Raw genomic sequence first — 9,119 nt, forward strand, 5'->3', positions numbered from 1 at the left:
GAAGGTAGGAATAAACTCATAGGATTGTCCACGGATCATTCAATGTAGTCCGGGAGATATATATGAGTTTATTGGTTGCGCTCAATTTCGGGCTCAATTCGGGCTCAACGCGTTTCCCCACAGTTTTTGTGGTTCATCAGGAGCAGAGCCTATATCGGGCTAACTACTTATGTTGTTATACACAGTTCTGTGTTGCGTGATAGGTAGACTTTTTGTGATGTACCAATGATTAGACAACCTCTGATACTAAATAGATTTCCATACAGTGTGGGATCCCTTCAACACTGTATGTTATCTATCAGATAGACCACTAGAGATAAAGGAGAGAAGAAGACTTTTCCTCCTCTGTAGAAGTTACACCTGTATTAGTACTTCATAGTATGGTACACTTAGGAACTATAAGCACAACATCAATTGCTCAAACGATGATGACAGTCACCTATCAGATGGCAGAAGGTGCTGCATGTAGCAATTATGTATGTATTGCTTATAGTAGATCCAAAGAATAATTCGGTTTGTGACTTATTGTTTTCAGTCACTGAGAGCAATACAGACCCTGAAGATTCGGGTGCTGCTTCGGCTGACAGGTGAGTCGCAGCGGGGAGCAGGGGAGAGCGGGCGGGAGAGAGGGAGAGAAAGATCTTACCTCCGTTCCTCCCCGCTCTCCCCTGCAGCTCCCTGCTCCGTGCCGGCACCCGAATCTTCAGGGACGAGCACAGCGATACTCGGATAAAGCAAATTACTCGAGCGAGTAGTGCTTTTCCGAGTACGCTCGCTCATCTCTATACATAATCTAAATCTCTCACTTCCCAAAGTCATAGAAACGTGAAATTTGGCACGAGCATTGACTGTGTCATAAATAGGAAAAGCTAATGGGTCCCAACTCGATTATTTAATTCTAAGTGCAAAAGAATTAGCGTCCAAATTTTACTTATTGAAATCTAATTCTCTCACTTCCTGATGTCATTTTATATAAAGGAAACGTCGCATGGTTACCTCCCTGTGGTGTTTCCTGGGTAACGCAGAGAACTATGCAAAATAGTGAAAATATGTTTTTCCGGTATCTCTAAGGTAACCACGACTTCATAAGATTTTCCGTGTAAACACCAGATAAACACCAGTACCAAATTAACTCGGGCGAAGCCGGGTATATCAGCTAGTCATTTATAAAAGAGAAAAAAAAAAAACACAAAAAAAACCCCCAAAAAAAACAAATGTAAAAAACAAAAAAGAAAAAACAGTCACCGCACCAACAGCACGATATTTATAGTGAATATCTAATGAGTCACTAAATACTTCACACATATAATCAGACGGAGAGCACGAGCACGGCGAAAGCCGTCAAGTGCTGGAAGAAGAGAGCCTCGAAGTGACACTAAATAGCTCATTACAGTAAGTGTCACCCAGCTTTCCCAGCTCCTGAATAGATATGCTGCTGTGTAACAGGACAGATTTGCCATTCAGGAGCTGGGAAAGCTGGGCAAAGTCCCCTGTAGGAGCCGTAAATCGGCAATCGTTTTAGCAATAATCGTTGAGTCTAAATCAGCGCCCATCGTGCACTTTTCGGGCACCGCTAGCTGGTCGTTAAATTCACACCAACCTAAATATCATAAGTCAGCCCTTTCAACAGTTCTCCACGGGAAGTGCTGATAGCATTGCTTCCCCCTGGAGAACTAAGAATCTGAACACAGATAATAGCCCCCTGCATCAGGGACCACTGTGACTCAAACACAGCAGTCAGCTGCCCCTGCCACTAAGTACGGCTGGCAGGGAGTGGTTGCCCAGGGGAGATGCAAGGGGGACGCCTGCTCCGGGGAGAGTGTTGTGCCTAGCAGCGTCTGCATTGATTTTTGGCTGCCCTGGAGGGTTAGTGTTAGGGTTAGTTTTCCTGTTTGGCTTAGATTATTTGCTGTTAATGCTTCCATGTTACAGGTGTAATATGGAAGCATTTAGAGCAAATAATGTAAGCCTAACTGGAAGACTAACCCTAACCCTCCAGCACAGCTAAAAATCAATACAGACGATGCTAGGACCTTCACAAATTCAGCCAATCGGGAGCCAGGGGCGTTCCTCCATACAAGCCCTGTCAAACCCGTCTTCTGGTGCAACAAGGTACAACAGTACCAGAGTTAACAGCAGGGATTAGCATTTTCACTGATCTGTGCCGTTGCAGCTGGAGACTGGTTGACAGTAACAATCGGCTACTGCCACAGGGTGGTGCGTGCTCCCTTCTGAGCCTGAGCCATCCACAGGATGCATGTTTACGCCCTGTCAGGTTAAGTACCATGTGCCTCGCCTCAGACATCGACTTAGTCCTGTGACGTTATGGGGTTAAAGGGGGTTGTCCGTGACTATAACTATTGGTGGCCCATCTTCAGGAAAGGTCATCAATAGTTTATCAGTGGAGGTCTGCTGCTCAGGATCCCCGTTGATCAGCTGATTACCAGGCCTGCCGTAATGCAAACTAAGCCGCAAGCGGATAGTGCGGTCCATAGTGCAGCCGCCCAGGTTGATAGCGTATTGCAACGAATTGGAGCTGCATCTGGAGTACCAACCCGGGCCACTGTGGTATCGACGGTGCTGTCTGCACTTACAGTGGATTGGGTGATCAGCGGGGACCCTTCATGGCAGATGCCGTTGATCAGCTATTGATGACCTATCCTGAGGACCACTTTAATTTAACATTTAATACGGTTTGAGACTTTGGCGTAGATCTGGCATAAAATCCCAGGCGAAACAGCAGAGAATGCTGTGCCATTTTATCCGCTGAAATACCAGAGAGCGTGACAGAAAGCCAACAGACCCGCTTATAGTTGAAGAAACTTCCGTTTTTCTTGTTTGATTTGTGTAACAGAACCCAGCGGTGCAAGCGCAAACCCAGCACACATGTATGCCCCCTTAGCGCACACAAATGCCACCCAGCGCGGGGGGTTGGTATGGAGCGGAGTCAGAAGCCGATTGCGCTACATACAGGACGGTTGCCGGTGGTGACTGAGAGCCGCCAGCAACAGCTGCGATCGGCATTCAGACTGATTGCGTCTGTTAATCCTTTAAAATCTGCTGTCAATTCTGACAGCGCTATTTAAATGCCCCGATTGAAGTTAGGGGGGGGGTCCCAAAAGGCCCCTCAGCTATGAGATCGCAAGGTGCCGTTTGGTTGTCATGTGAAAGCCCCCCCGGGCTGGCATGTATTTCAGCGTATTAGGATGCACCTGTAGCCTGTCCAAATATGATGTGAGCAAAAATACCGTAATACCGAAGAACTGCAGTGCACAGTGTAAGTGATCCAAGACAAGTTTAAGAACCCTGCAGGGACTAAAGAAAGCATACGTGAAAAAAAGTGTTTAGCTTGTAAAAAAAAAAAAATGCAGGCAGAAAACTCATTGTCCGTCATCGCTGCATATGAACAGCGACTGTTGTATATCTTCTCCCGGCAAAGCTGGGTAGCCACTGACAGTATGGCCCCCGTGTCTGCTCACCGTCACCTGGCTTTTCTTATAAGGGGCATATTTCGGGGGGGGGGGGGGGGGGGGGGGTTGGTAGAGTAGGAGGACAACTGACGCAGAAGTGCAGCCATATTAGTTGTCACCCAACTTTCCCAAAAACAGAAGTGAATAGTAACTTCCAGAAGGTGATGGAAGATATTTACAGAGTGGGGTGGTCATTTCTATAAATGTCCTTCAAACAGCACCCGATTCAGCGTCACCGATCAGAGGGTCACATGGCTGCGCAGAACGTCTCATTACGGCGAGAGATTGTTCAACTAGAAAAACCACAAAAAGCTTTTACCAGAACAGGCAAACAGAAGAAAAGATGGTGGAAGGGGCAGGACTCCCGCCAACGACGAGAGGGTGCGTACATGAAAGAAGTCCACGGGAACGGGAGAACCGGGGAAGGAGGGGGGGGTGTAACAACGATGGGGGAATGCCAAGCTGTTTGCCACAACTAGGAAGGATGGTCATTCCTGTGATGACCCAGCTTTCCAGTGTCTCCCTCTACAGCACAACTAGGCAGTCACCCAGCTTTCCCCTGCCCCGTACCACTAAAACTTCCCGTACCCCTGTATGTCACCCAGCTTTCCCATGCCACTGTATACCACAACTAGGCAGTCACCCAACTTTCCCGTACTCCTGTATATCACTCAGTTTTCCCATACCACAACTAGGCAGTCACCCAGCTTTCCCATACCCCTGTATACGACCCAACTTTCCCGCGCCCCTGCAGGACACAACTAGACAGTTGCCGAGCTGTTATCTTCCGCCATCCTCCCGCTGCGCTCCTACCGCCTCAGCGCATAGGCCGCCCAGTGGACGCCACCGCAGGCGAGCAGCATTTACGCATCACATTATCCGTACGCAGCCCTGGCGCTGCCACCTGACAGAATGCAGCAGACATATCCGACCGTGCGTCACAAGACACAGAAAGACGGGATCGAGACAGGACGCAGCGCAGCCACCGCACAATACGTGGCCTTCGCCGGTTCCTCAATTTCCGATCGCCATCGAAATTAACTGCATGTTGCACCTTCTACGTGGAGTCCGGTGTAACGCTCTCTGTAGGTCACATGATGCCCCTCAGAGCAAGAATGACCCCAACAGCTAACGCTCTAAGACATCAATGCCTGGTGGGACTAAACTCCCAGCGATCACTGGGTGGAGGGACACGCTGGGACTTGTAGTGCTACGGGGTAAACTGACAGTCCGTCCCAAGGTCACCACTGAGACGAGGACGGCTATAATCACCACTGACGTATTCCAGCATGTGGGGCCCTCAGTCCGGGGGCCCCAACTCACAGAGAAGGGAGGGGGAAGGAGGATTAACCCCTGCAGGTCCGAGCTGAAGCAAAGAGCTCTGGGAAATAACGTGTGAACATAAGCAGAGGGGGGGGGGGGGGGGCGCAACACCAGAGCGAATTGCAAGGGTTAACCCCTCCGCCCTTGCGGGAGAGGAAGGGTTAAACATGATGTAACCGCTAATAATCCGCAGGAGGGGCCACAGTGAGGGTCCTACCTTTCACCCCGCCAGCCGGCTGTCAGAGCGCGGCGCCCCCCGGGACTCCTGCTGACGAGTCCTCGCTGCAATATCACATCCAGCAGTGGAAGCCGCAGTTCTCAGTGCGCCCCGCCCACCGGAACACACCATCGTGCGGGGAGAGGGAGACACAGCCCGAGAACGCTCCCCCGGTGAGCGCCGTCCTCTAAATGGACCGCCTTAAATGACCAACGTAACCCAGTGACCATTATATTGGAGTACAGTGGGGTACGAAGCGTAACACAAAACAGGCCTCCCCCTTACAGGTTGCTTAGTGGTACGATCCACACTGTACAGTGATTGGCTGAAATGGAGCGTGAAAAATTATCATAGAACTGAAGGGGCGGGACCCCGAGCCAGCATGAACACACCACATGTGTGAGAAAAGAAGCTTAATAGGATATCTAGGTCCTTTTTACCATATACAGGAGATCCCCGGGTTATACCAGCATGGCCCATATCACTATATACAGCATATATAACATACGATATATACATATATAATCATATACAGGAGATCCCCAGGTTATACCAGCATGCTCCATATCACTGTCGATTGCGAACAGGTGGATGCGTGTTTGGAGTGTGATCTAGTCTATCTTCACTACTTCTATAAGTAAATTGTACATCCCCATTAGGGTGACTACCCACTACAGTTTTTTTTCACTGCGAAATTCGCTACGTTTTTTTTTTCTGCAGGGGTCTATGGGACTTGTAATGTTAAAATCGCAATCACGCAAAATCGCGATTTTGCGGTAAATTGCAATTTTGCGCGATCGCGACTTTAACATTACAAGTCCCATAGACCCCTGCAGAAAAAAAAACGCTGCGAATTCCGCAGTGAAAAAAACTGTAGTGGGTAGTCACCCTTAGGATTAGCTCCATGCCTGAAAATGCCTTCCAGTGTGCTACTTGTGCAATGTATGCGGTCCTTGATCAGCCGATCGAGGGTGCATACTGTTGCACGAGATGCGTGCTTGTTGCACATTTGGAAGCCCAAATTGTGTTTCTAAATGAGCAATTGGCAACACTGAGAGCCATTGACAACATGGAAAAGAGTTTGCTGCTCACTGAGCAGGCACTCGCTGGGGTAGAGGCGGGGGTTGATGGGAGGCAAGTCCTTAACCGGCACACCCCAATAAGTTTGCAAAGTTGGTAGATGAGGGGGATGCCATTACAGAGACAGCACTGCTGCAGCACGACTTGCCCTCTGAACGTCAGGCAGATGACTGCTCCACTGAGAAGGGGATGGGGAGCGCAGGGCAGGCTAGACAAGTCCTAGTGGTGGGGAACTCAATTATAAGTGGGATAGATAGGACAATCTGCCACAAAGACCTGGATAGTCGAACGGTGTGTTGTCTTCCTGGCGCTCGAGTTCGACACATCGCGGATCAGATTTACAGATTACTGGGAGGGGCTGATGAGGATCTAACGGTTATGGTGAACATCACCACCAATGAACAAATTGGAGGTCCATGGAGGGCCCTCAAAAACGATTTCAGGGATCTAGGATCCAAGTTTAGGACGAGGACCTCCAAGGTAGTTTTCTCGGAAATACTGCCTGCACCACTTGCCACACTAGAAAGGCAGCAGGATCTTAGGGAGGTAAACAAGTGGCTCTGGAGTAAGTGTAAGAAGGAAGGGTTTGGGTTCCTGGAGAACTGGGCTGATTTTGCTCTCGGCTACAGGCTCTACCGTAGGTATGGGCTGCATCTTAATGGGGAGGGTGCAGCTGTGCTAGGGAAGAAGATGGATAGAAGGTTGGAGTGTTTAAACTAGGTACTGGGGGGAGGGCAAAAAGAGAAGCAGGGGGGTAGACAGTTTAGGTAGCGACCTAGGACCAATTAATGAAAACGGGAGTCAAGCAGGGGGTGGGGAACTGACAGAATAGCTCATAGTACCATTAGCAGCAAAACGAATATAAAAATCAACAAGAACCGTATAAATTGTATGGCAACGAATGCAAGAAGTCTGATTGGTAAAGTGAGTGAGCTTGAAGCAAGAATGACTGATGAAAATTCCGACATAGTGGGAATAACGGAAACATGGCTTAATGATAAGTGCGATTTGGCGGTGAATTTACAGGGTTACAATCTCTTTAGACGAGACCGCGGAGAACAGAAAGGGGAAGGGATGTGTCTGTATGTTAAATCCTACCTACGAGAAGATATAGGTGAAGGACATAAAAGTGTGGAATCTCTGTAGGTAGAAATACAAGGAGAAAAAAAATGACAAAATTCTGATAGGGTTTTTTTGTAGGCCACCAGAAGCAACAGAAAAAAAGGAAATCATATTATTAAGGCAGATAGAAGAGGTGTCAAACCGCAATGAAGTAATTATTATGGGGGACTTTAATTATCCGGATATAAGGGTGGATTTAGACGACCGTATATCGGCTCAGTTTTCATGCCGAACCGATATACGGTGTCCTTGTCTGCTGGGGGGGGGGGGGGGAGGATGGAAGAGCCAGGAGCAGGAACTGAGCTTCCGCCCCCTCTCCACCCCTTGCCACTATTTGCAATAGAAGGGGGGTGGAGCTAAGTCTGGTGCTTAGCTCCACCCCCGCCTCACCCCTCCCATTGCAAATAGTGGCGAGGGGCGGGAAAGGGGCAGGAGCTCAGTTCCTGCTCCTGGCTCTTCCATCCTCCCCCCCCCCTGCAGACAAGGACACCGTATATCGGCTCGGCGTGAAAACCGAGCCGATATATGGTCGTCTGAATCCACCCTAATATAGGAAGACAAAACCTGGAAATCTCACAAGGGTGATAAGTTCTTGAGAACAATTAAAGACAACTACCTTTCCCAACTTGTGCAGGAGTCAACAAGAGGGAGGGCCACTCTGGACTTATTATTAACTAACAAACCGAACCAAATCATGGGAGTGCAGGTTGAGGGGCACTTGGGAAATAGTTAATTTCCAGCTGTCATTCAATAAAAAGCCTTATCATGGAGTGACAAAAAAACTAAACTTTAGTAAAGCAAAATTTGATCAGCTTAGAGCTACTATCGGTATCATTAATTGGGAAAGTGTCCTCAAATAAAAGCACAGACGACAAATGGGAAAAGTTTGAAAAATATCCCAATTGCCTCATGTGAGCAGTCCATACCCTTTAAAAATAAAAGAACTACAATTATAAGGAAACCAATGTGGCTCAAAAAGACTGTAAGGGGGGCAATAAAGGGAAAAAAGAAAGCGTTTAGGCCTTATGTCCACTTGAAAAATACAATTCGCGCAGAATCTGCCACGGATTTCCGCGGCGGATTCCGCGCGGATTTGCTTTAAATGGTATTTTTTTGCATGCAGATATCTGCACACATTGCTTTCAATGTGATAGCAATGTGGCCGATCTGCGGCTGAATGGAGCATGCTGCGTTTTTTCTCCCGCGCATGAAAAACGCAATTCTTTTAAAATGCCATCCGCGGGTGCAAAAATCAATTTAATGGACCGCGGATGGCCAATGATTCCCTATGGGCAAAATCCGCAGCGGAATCCGCAATTCCATTTAGCTAGTGGACATGAGGCCTAAAACTACTAAAACAATGCAGTGAAGAAGCGTTAAAATTAGAGATGAGCGAACGTACTCGGATAGGCACTACTCGTCCGAGTAATGTGCCTTATCCGAGTACCGCTCTACTCGTGCTGAAAGATTCGGGGCGCTCCGCTGCTGACAGGTGAGTTGCGGCGGGGAGCGGGGCAGAGCGGGCGGGAGAGAAGGAGAGAAAGATCTCCCCTCCGTTCCTCTCCGCTCTCCCCTGCAGCTCCCCGCTCCGCAGCGCGTCCCGAATCTTTCAGCACGAGCGGGGAGGTACTCGGATAAGGCACATTACTCGGACGAGTAGTGCTTATCCGAGTACGTTCGCTCATCTCTAGTTAAAATCATACAGGGAAAAAACAAAATATAAAAAAATTTAAGAAAAGATCAAAACTGCTAAGGAGAAGGCAGAAAGATTGATTGCTAAAGAGAGCAAAAATAACCCCAAACTATTCTTAAATTATATAAACAGTAAAAGGATTTGCACTGAAAGCACTGGCCCTTTAACAAATAATGAAGGAAAAACCATAGCAGATGATGGGGGGAAGGCAAAT

The sequence above is a fragment of the Eleutherodactylus coqui genome, chromosome 2 (genome assembly GCF_035609145.1).
Source record: "Eleutherodactylus coqui strain aEleCoq1 chromosome 2, aEleCoq1.hap1, whole genome shotgun sequence".
Lineage (NCBI taxonomy): Eukaryota > Metazoa > Chordata > Amphibia > Anura > Eleutherodactylidae > Eleutherodactylus > Eleutherodactylus coqui.